Source organism: Manis pentadactyla, chromosome 13, assembly GCF_030020395.1.
Source record: "Manis pentadactyla isolate mManPen7 chromosome 13, mManPen7.hap1, whole genome shotgun sequence".
NCBI classification, from domain to species: domain Eukaryota; kingdom Metazoa; phylum Chordata; class Mammalia; order Pholidota; family Manidae; genus Manis; species Manis pentadactyla.
The window spans coordinates 57,248,159-57,254,765 of record NC_080031.1 but is presented as its reverse complement, the minus strand read 5'-3'; positions in this window follow the sequence as shown (position 1 = coordinate 57,254,765).

Genomic DNA, 6,607 nt, shown 5'->3' with positions numbered 1-6,607 from the left:
ATAAAAAAAATAAAAGTCAATTTCTCAGATAAATATGCATGCAAAAATTCTCCAAAATTTATTAGCGGACTAATTCAATAACATATTAAAATGATCATACACCAGGATCAATTAGGTTTGAACCCTAGGGTGTAAGAATTACTAAAATACAGAAATCAGTAAATGTGATACATTGTATTAATGGAGTAAAACATAAAATCTTATGATCATCTCAACAGATGCAGAAAAGATCACTTTATAAAAGACAAGATTCATCCATAATAAAAACTACAAATAATGAAATAGAGAAGAAATGTACCTCAACATAATAAATACCATCTATGACAAGCCCCAACTAAAATCATACTCAGCAGGGAAAGTTGAAGCTTTTCCTCTAAGATCAAGAACAATAAAAGAATGTCCGCTTTCACCACCACTGTTCATGATAGTAATGGATGTCCTAGTCAGAGCAAGCTGGAAAGAAGGAAGAAAGGACTTTAAATCAGAAAAAAAGACAGGTAAAATGGTCTTTGTTTGCAGTTGACATGATTTTATATACAGAAAAGCCTAATGACTCTTCCACAAAAGTGTTTATCTAATCAAATAATAGAATAAAATTGAAAGATATAAACCATTCAATTAAATCACATTTCTATATATCAACAATGAATTATCTGATAAAACTACCCCCACTGTCAATAGTAAGAAAAATCATAAAATATTTGGAAATTAACCTAGTAGGTCTGTCACTCTCATATATTACATATAATTTATTTATTATATGTAATAATTTATATATAAATAAATTATAAATTATTTATTATAGACAATAAATTTAGTATACACAAGATAGGGATGATGGTAGGTTATACACTGAAGAACATAGTACTGGAACCTGAAGGCATATGAATAGAAACTACACAAAATAAGACATAAATCATTTAGGAAACTGGAAAAATGTCAACTGAATGAAGATATATAGTTATATATGTATGTATATATATATATGTGTGTGTGTGTGTGTATAGATATATAGACATATCATTGTATATAGATATGTAAATTTGTAGTTCAAAAAAAGAAGAGTAAAGAATAATGGCAGAGATATATTTGAAAAATAATGGACAGATTTCTACAAATGTGATTATGTTAAATTCACATTTCTAAGAACAATGCATTGCAAACACTAGAAACATGAAGAAAATTTCACCAAGTCAAAAAATAATGAAATGATTCAAAACAAGTGATAAAGGGAAAATCTAAAAGAGAAAAGACACAAATAGAAGAAAAAAGAAACTGCTATACATATAGAATAAATATAGAAGGCAAAATAGATTTCTCATTAAAATAATACAAGCTAGAAGACAATTCTTCCATAAGAATTTTGTATTTTTACATATCTTCGCAGTAGATAGATAAGTAAAAATTATCCCTGGAAATATATCGTGAAATATACAAAGCAAAAACTATATCATGGAAGACATTAGAGTGCAGAGCCCCAGGAGTCAGTCCCTCCACCAAAGAATAAATATTCAGCTAAAGGCGTTTGTTAGAAATAACTATTTCCAAGCACCAGACCCTAGTCGACCACTTGCGGCATTCTGGAACATGCTTGATGAAGAACAAGGCTGGTAAATTTTGGTGAGTTTCATTTTTTACATGGGGGCGATCAACCCCAATTCCCCATCCCATATCAGGTATACATGGAAATATGATGTATGTTTGTACTGTAGGCTGTAGATGCCAAATTAGGTAATAAGGACTGTTCCATTCAAGAAACACGAATGTATGCTTTGTTTGACATTTATGGTTCACTAGTGGACAAGCTTGGTGTAACCACTGTTTTAATAACTACTCTTAAATAGCTTCTTGGCCAGCATGTGATGAAAAATGTGCTTAACTTCACCAATCCAGTGAGAAAGAAGGAACATTATTCTGGAGTCAATACAGTACAATGTTCAAAATATCCAGATTTCAACAAAACATTATAAACATTATCAACCACAGTCAGAAATGTACACCTTAGTCACAAGAAGTACAAAACACGGTCCTTCCTGGTGGAGCTACATCTTTGGATTCTTTTTTTAGTACAAAAGCTAGAATTATTTTGTTGACTTATAATACATTATTTGTGTCCTATATTATTTAAATGACAAAAGCATAAAGCAATGGCAATAAATTTATGTTAATGACTATACAGTGTATAAAGTTTATTTAAGACAGTAATAACACAATTATGGGAGGAAGGAGCTGGATAAGAAGATAATTAATTCATGCTATTGAACCTGTTGATATAAATTCAAACTTCCTTGGTATAAATTTAAGACATTATTTGTATTCCCCTTTGTAAACATTAGTGAACAATTTGAAAATATGCAGAATGGAAAAAGAAAAGGAAAGAATAAAAGTAGTATACTAAAAAATTTGTGAAATACAAAAAAGGCAGTATTGGAGGAGTCAAGGGGGAGAAGGCAGAAGAAGTACAGAGAACAAGTAGCAAAATAATAGAAGTAAATTCAACTCTATTGAAAATTATTTTAAGTATAAAAGAATTAAGCTACACAATCAAGACAGAAATTGGAATAATAAAAAGTTAAAAATAACAGGAACCAACCATTCACAGTTTATAAGAGATTCACTTTAGACCTAAAGATACAAATAGGTTGAAAACCAATGGATAGATTAAGATATACTTTGAAAATAGTAACCAAAATAGAACTTGAAAGTCAATACTAATATCTAATATAATTAAAGCAAAATTGTTATGAGAGAAAACAGTAAATGACATGTTGATAAACATTTTAATTCATCAAGATATGAAGATTATAAACTTTTATGCACCACATAACAGAGCCTACAAAAGAATGAAACAAGTATTCACAGAGCTAAAAGGAAAAATAGATGGCTGTACATGGAAGTTGGATATTTCAATATACTATTCTCAAAAGCGGATAGAACGCCTAAATAGGAAATCAACAAAGAAATAGAAGGCTTGAACAATATTATAAATGAACTAGACATGAGTAATATAGACATAACATTCCATCTCCAAATAGAATACTTCTTTTTCTCATGAACATGAGACATTTTACATGATTTATCATATTTTATACATTAAAACAACTTTAATATTTAAATATTATTTTTTAAAGTATCTTCTCAGATGACAATAGGATTAAATTAGGAAGAAGAAAGAAGTAAATCTCAAATATTTATAAACATATGACAATTAACTACACTCTCAGAAAAACGAAAGTGTCAGAGAAGAAATTACTGGAGAATTAGAGAATAATTTTTTTTTTTGAGAGGGCATCTCTCATATTTATTGATCAAATGGTTGTTAACAAAAATAAAATTCTGTATAGGGGACTCAATGCTCAATGCACAATCATTAATCCACCCCAAGCCTAATTCTCGTCAGTATCCAATTTTCTGAAGCATAACGAACAAGTTCTTACATGGTGAACAAATTCTTACATAGTGAATAAGTTCTTACATGGTGAACAGTACAAGGGCAGTCATCACAGAAACTTTTGGTTTTGATCACGCATTATGAACTATAAACAATCAGGTCAAATATGAATATGCATTTGATTTTTATACTTGATTTATATGTGAATCCCACATTTCTCCCTTATTATTATTGTTATTATTATTATTTTTTTAAATAAAATGCTGAAGTGGTAGGTAGATTCAAGATAAAGGTAGAAAACATAGTTTAGTGCTGTAAGAGAGCAAAAGTAGATGATCAGGTGTGTGCCTGTAGATTATGTGTTAATCCAAGCAAGACAAGGGCAATAAAACATCCACGGATGCAGAAGATTTCTCTCAAAACAGGGGGGTAAGGTTCTAAGCCTCACCTCTGTTGATCCCCAATTTCTCACCTGATGGCCCCCCTACGACTGTGCCTGTCTTAGGTTGTTCCTCCCTTGAGGAATCTTACCCGTCTCTGGCTAACCAGTCACCTTCCGGGGCCGTACAGGGAAATGTAAAGTTGGTAAGTGAGAGAGAAGCCTTATTGTTTGAAAAGGTTAGCTTTTTACTTCTTTGCAGATTTATGCCCTATGGCTTTTATGCCCAGTATTTGTCTTGAGGTATCTTTATCACTTGGAAGAATTATGATACTCGGTAAATTCAATTTGAGGCATGAATTCTATTTAAGGATTGTAATTAGGAAGGAAGAAGAAAAGCTATAGAAGTAGCAGATGGAAGAAAACATGGGAAGATTGATTATTTCTTTGACATATCTACTTGTAGAGTAATTTAAGCATGTATAGGTTTTAAACTACTAATTAAATTGCGTACACACATTAAAATAATAGGAATACAGTTACATAACCAAAGCAGACCTATAATTATCAGCCTTCTCCAGTGAAACCAAGAAAACCAGCTAGGCACCCTAGGAATTTGTGAAAACTTATCAATGATATGGTGGATATCATCCAACTGAGCTTAAACAGTCTGAGAGAAACCAGACAACTTAAAACAACCCATTCTTGGGGACTGTTCACATCCCATATGTTCTTTTAACAGTAGATAGTCTCTAGACGTAAGATTTTGGAGCACTACAACTTGCACTTCTCCTAATTCTTGGTTGAGTTCCAACAGTATAGATCCAGTCAAATTTGTTGTTTTACTGTATGCACAGGCCAGCTTAGATATCTCCTTCTTCATTCAATGGCAAGTCGAGGAACTGGTGGGATGAATGCAGCTACAACTGCAGCACTGCCTGGATCTTTGTTGAGGTTTTTTGATGATCATCTTCTGGTATGACTCTTCCAGAGAGTGCTGATGTTGGAAGTTCTTCTTCATATCGTATCTTAGTTCATTTTCTGGGTAGCCAAATTAGGCTTTTTTCCTCTGTATAAACACAAACAGACCCTTTGCCCACACTTTGATATGCCCTTTATACCATAGTGTAGAACTCATTGGAGGTCACAACACAGGAACTGCTTTTTTTTTTTAAGAGAAAGGAATATTATCAGAAAAGTGTACCTCCATAGCTGATCAACTGACACCCTTTAAGTGATCAAAATTAAGGATATTTAAAGCATGCATTAATCACTGATTTCCAGTTAGTTTTATCCTATCAGGGAGTAATCCCTGTTTTCTTTCTTTTTTTAAAATCTTTAATCTACACTTACATGAAGAATATTATGTTTACTAGACTCTCCCCTATACCAGGTCCCCCTTATAAACCCCATTACAGTCACTGTCAATCAGCATAGCAAAATGCTGTAGAATCACTACTTGTTTTCTCTGTGTTGTACAGCCCTCCCCTTTCTCCTACTCACCCATGCATGCTAATCTTAATACCCCCCTTCTTCTCCCCCCCACTTATCCCTCACTACCCACCCATCCTCCCCAGTCCCTTTCCTTTTGGTACCTGTTAGTCCATTCTTGGGTTCTGTGATTCCGCTGCTGTTTTGTTCCTTCAGTTTTTCCTTTGTTCTTATACTCCACAGATGAGTGAAATCATTTGGTATTTCTCTTTCTCCGCTTGGCTTATTTCACTGAGCATTATACCCTCCAGCTCCATCCATGTTGCTGCAAATGGTAGGATTTTCCCTCTTCTTATGGCTGAGTAGTATTCCATTGTGTATATGTACCACATCTTCTTTATCCATTCATCTACCGATGGACATTTAGGTTCCTTCCAATTCTTGGCTATTGTAAATAGTGCTGCAATAAACATAGGGGTGCATCTGTCTTTCTCAAACTTGATTGCTGCGTTCTTAGGGTAAAGTCCTAGGAGTGGAATTCCTGGGTCAATTCCTAAGTCTGTTTTGAGCATTTTGATGAACCTCCATACTGCTTTCCACAATGGTTGAAGTAATTTACATTCCCAGCAGCAGTGTTGGAGGGTTCCCCTTTCTCCACAGCCTCACCAACATTTGTTTTTGTTTGTCTTTTGGATGGCAGGAATCCTTACTGGTGTGAGGTGTTACCTCATTGTGGTTTTAATTTGCATTTCTCTGATAATTAGAGATGTGGAGCATCTGTTCATGTGTCTGTTGGCCATCTGTATTTCTTTTTTGGAGAACTGTATGTTCAGATCCTCTGCCCGTTTTTTAATTGGATTATATGTTTTTTGTTTGTTGAGTCGTGTGAGCTCTTTACATATTTTGGACATCAAGCCTTTATCAGATCTGTCATTTACAAATATATTCTCCCATACTGTAGGGTTCCTTTCTGTTCTATTGATGGTGTCTTTTGCTGTACAGAAGCTTTTCAGCTTAATACAGTCCCACTTGTTCATTTTTGCTGTTGTTTTCCTTGCCCGGGGAGATTTGTTAAAGAAGGGGTCACTCATGTTTATGTCTAAGAGGTTTTTGCCTATGTTTTTTTCCATGAGTTTAATGGTTTCATGACTTACATTCAGATCTTTGATCCATTTTGAATTTACTTTTGTATACGGGGTTAGACAATGGTCCAGTTTCATTCTTCTATGCATAGCTGTCCAGTTTTGCCAGCACCATCTGTTGAAGAGACTGTCATTTCGCCATTGTATGTCCATGGCTCCTTTATCAAATATTAATTGACCATATATGTTTGGGTTAATGTCTGGAGTCTCTAGTCTGTTCCACTTGTTTGTGGCTCTGTTCTTGTGCCAGTACCAAATTGTCTT